Source organism: Orycteropus afer, unplaced genomic scaffold, assembly GCF_000298275.1.
Source record: "Orycteropus afer afer isolate SDZICR_OR568_19922 unplaced genomic scaffold, OryAfe1.0 scaffold00054, whole genome shotgun sequence".
Lineage (NCBI taxonomy): Eukaryota > Metazoa > Chordata > Mammalia > Tubulidentata > Orycteropodidae > Orycteropus > Orycteropus afer.
In genome coordinates, this window is record NW_006921641.1 from 14787017 (window position 1) to 14791530 (window position 4514).

Consider the following 4514-nt stretch of genomic DNA (forward strand, 5'->3'; position numbering starts at 1 on the left):
TTTTTACATTTAAAATTACTCCCATTTTTGTGCTTTAAGAATTTGCTTTCTTTACCATCATTAGAAACATATCTCACATTAATACATTTCTCTACATGGATTACCTCAAAATGTATCTCAAATATGCTTTTTGAAACAATTTAGATTATTAAGATTCCTAAACAGTAACAGGAAAATCGGATTTTTATCAGTGCCTTTCTTTCCACATTTTCAAGAAAAATCTAGACACAATTAAGATTTTCTAATTGAACCCTTAAAAAAGAGCACAAGAGAGAAATAAATTTCAAATTATGACCAAATAAGTCTGCTTTATATTTCTGGAAGTAAAAGAATATTTAAACATGACTATTACTAATTTTTGTACATAGTTTTGTCTGTCCACACCTTAAGATCACATAAATCACATTCCAAAAATCAGAACTTTTTAAAATACAGGAAACAGTGTATCTAGGGGTATACCGAAGCAAACCAAACCCACTACCATCGAGTTGATTCTGACTCAAAGCAACCCTATAGGGCAGAGTAGAACTGCCCCATGGGGTTTCCAAGGCTGTAACTCTTTTAGGAAGCAAAAACTGTCTCATCTTTCTCCTGCAGAGCGGCTAATGGTTTTGAACTGCTGACCTTTTGGTTAACAGCCAAATGCCTGAACCACTGCTATACCAGAGCTCTATCTAGGGGTATGTTGTTGTTGTTGTTATGTGCCGTCGAGTCGGCCCCGACTCATAGCGACCCCTCCTTGGGTTTCCGAGGCAGTATCACTACGGAAGTAGGATTGCCCAACCTTCCTTCCGAGGAGTGGCTGGTGGGTTTGAACCGCCAGCCGTCTGGTTAGCAGGCAAGTGTCTTAGCCACTATGCTACCAGAGCTCCCATCTAGGGGTATAGGAGATTCTAATATCAAATGAAATGCAATGTACACAATTAAAAAACATTGATTTCTATATAGTCTATCAAAATAATATAATAAACTAACAAAATATAATTTCCATGTCACATAAAGTGATTTTATCTTCTCATATTTTCACATTTCAAATGAAATTTTGAAGACCTAAAAAGTAGAAATCTGTCATAAATGACAATATGCAAGGGTCACACGTATGATTAGCAAGTTTCTTTTGAAGCTATAAAATGTCACAAGTCTATATTTTTCTTGTCTGTGATCCCAAAACAGGCAGAACTTTGATTTCATCCACTCTATTTTTATATATTTAAAAAGCAAGTGTTATCCATCTACCACACTGGTGAGCACTGTTCAACATTGCAGTTGAAGGAACCCAACTTGATACTGCATTTTGGACAAAGAACCTGCCCATCCACCAGTCCCAACAAAGTGGATTCCATCTACTGTACAGGTTCATAGAAATAAGAGGTGCATTGATCCTGAGCCTTTGTTGTAAGCATGAAAGCTGGTGTCATTCTCTTCTGAGCAAAGGCTATAGGGCCACTTCCTTCAACATGATCCAAAATGCCAGAACTTCCAAATTAGGATGGCCTGTAATTTCTACATTTGTAGAGAACCTCATCTTTCAATCCTTGTGAAATGGTGGTTGGGTCAACAGTAAAGAGTTCCTGAGATAAATTCTGCAATGCTGGATACTTCTCTGTAACCTTTTGCAAACAATATTGCTTATAAATCACAGTAGAGGTATCCACTTCATATCCCTTTGCTTGGTGTAATTTAAGTTGCTGTTCAAACCTTCATTCAATTTAATTACCCTTCAGGTCTGTAATTGAACTCACTCCCATGCATATGGGGTGAGCATTTACATCAGGTAGATACACTCCTTACAACTGGTTTGATAGTCTGGGGATTTTTCTAGGGTTTTTCAAAGGTAAGTTGGTCAGTCTTCATCACAAAAGCAGTCACTACAACTTTTTGATTAACTTCTGAAGGACTGGAAAAGAAACCAGTGCATGAGTACCACAAAGACCTCCACATTGGCCTGGCAAATGAAGGCCACACATCAGTCCAAGTGTCTGAGCAGGTTGGTCTTGGGTTTGTCCAGTGCTGGCATGAAAAGACACTGTAGACCCTTGACTCCAGCCCCTGTCTTGAAGCTGGGTTACCCTGAGACCACTCTAAGCATGGCCATGATGCCCACCTCCTTCAGCTGGTCTGGCTCTGTGATGGCTTTGGCTCCACCTAGGTAAAGCCTGGACCACACTTTCCACATCTGTCCAGTGAAGCAGGCCCCACTTGTACCCCGGCTTCCTGAATCACAGCCACTGCTCAGGCCCTGAGTCTCTCTCGCTTTCTTTTTAACTTTATTTTTCAGAAAGTTTTGGATTTACACACAAATTTTGAAGATAGTACAGAGTTCCCATATACCCCACATCCAGTTTCCCCTATCTTAACATCTTATTTTGGGAGCTCTGGTAGCATAGTGGCTAAGACACTTGCCTGCTAACCAGACGGCTGGCAGTTCAAACCCACCAGCCACTCCTCGGAAGGAAGGTTGGGCAATCCTACTTCCGTAGTGATACTGCCTCGGAAACCCAAGGAAGGGTTGCTATGAGTCGGGTTTGACTCCACGGCACAGAACAACAACAACAACAACATCTTATTTTAGTATGGTACATTTGTTACAATTAATGAGCCAATATTGATACATTACTGTTAGCTAAAGTCCATACTTTATTCAGATTTCCTTACATTTTACCTGATGTCCTTTTTCTGTTCCAGGATCCTATCCAGGATACCACATTATATTTAGTCATCATATCTTCTTAGGCTCCTTTTGGCTGTGACAGTTTCTCAGACTTGTTTTTCACAACCTTGACAGGTTTGAGGAGTACTGGTCAGATGTTTTGTAGAATATATCTCTACAGGGATTTGTCTAATGTTTTTTTCTCATGATAAGACTGGGATCAGGGCTTTTGCAGAGGACCATTTTCATCACATCATATCAAGAGCACATATGATCACCATGACTTAACACTTTGATGTTGATCTCAATCACTTGGCTGTAGTATGTTTGTCAGCTTTCTCCAATGTAAGGTACTCTTTCTCTCCCCTCTTCATGTTGTGCTCTTTGGAAGGAAATTATTATGCACTGCCACAGTTAAGGAGTAGGGAGTTGTGCTCTGTCTCCTGGAGGGTGGAGTATCTAAATAAACTATTTGGAATTCTGCACAGACCATTTGTCTCTTCTCCATTTGTATATACTCCTCACTTATTGACTATCTTGTTATCTGACATTTTGCGTTTATGACAATAGTAAAAATCTACTATCTGACTATTTTGCACATTAATGATATACATCTGGCAGTAATAAACACTGAAGTACAAGGTGAGGTTAACTCTGGCTGTGTTGATTAACCCAACTTGGCCCAACATGGCTGGGCCATGATTCTCAGTGGTTTGTAATGATGAAATTTGGCTGTTAATTAATGGTGAAATTTGGCAGTTATGTAGTAAGGTAGTCATCCTCCATTTGTGATCTGATGTGATCATCCTCTGTTTTCGTATATTGCCAATTTTCACATAATGACCTGGTTTTTGGAAGCTAACCATGTCAATAAGTGAGGAGTGGATGTATTTGTTTATTCAATCATTTGTTTAAGCAATGTCAGCACAGGGATTTTTTTTTTTTTTTTTAATTTTATACTCACTGCCAGAGAGTCAGTGCTGACTCATAACAGCCCCTCCTTGGGTTTCCAAGGTGGTATCTCTATGGAAGTAGATTGCCCAGTCTCTCTTCCAAGGAGTGGCTTGTGGGTTTGAACCACCAGTCTTCTAGTTAGCAGTCAAATGCCTTAGGTATTACACCACCAGAGTGCCTTAATCTAATACTACTTACTTTATTTTGTTGCTCACATTATTGGGAGCCATTTTTAATGGTCTACTGCATTGCACTAAAGAGATGACACAGATTGTTTAAAAATCTATGTAACACACAACACATTGCCATCAAGTCAATCCAGACTCATAGTGACCCTATAGGACAGAGTAGAACTGTCCTATAAGGTTCCCAAGGCTGTAATCTTTATGGAAGCAGGCTACATCTTTTTCCTGTGGAGCAGCTGGTAGGTTCAAATTGTTGACCTTTCAGTGAGCAGTCAAATGTTAACTACTGCATCACCAGGGCTCCTAAAATATGACATACATAGAGAAAGCTGTACAAACCTCAAGCATACAGCTTGCTGAATTTTCACAAACACCACATCCATGTAATCAGCATCTTGATGAAGAAACAAATGATTCAAGTAGCCCAGAAAACCCCCTCATGCTCCCTTTCCGTCACTACCCCAAGGGTAATCACTATTCTGACTTCTAATAACATATTCATTTTGCCTGTATATGTACTTTATAAAAATGCAACTATACCATATGTACTCTTTAGTGTCTGCCTTCTTTCACTAGATATTTTGTTTGTGAGATTCATCCACATTATAAGGCTGTATTATAGATCATGCATTCTAACTGTGTAGATTTTTTTTTTTTTTTTATTAGGATTTGGGTGAAGATTTACAGAGTAAATTCACTTTTCATACAGCAGTTCACATATACTT

The 4514-nt window shown here is 39.0% G+C and overlaps 1 pseudogene; it reads right to left on the reverse strand.

The window, feature by feature from the left end:
- Positions 1–1141: 1141 nt before the first annotated feature.
- Positions 1142–4514, reverse strand: part of LOC103195366 — a 73707-nt pseudogene continuing 70334 nt past the window's right edge.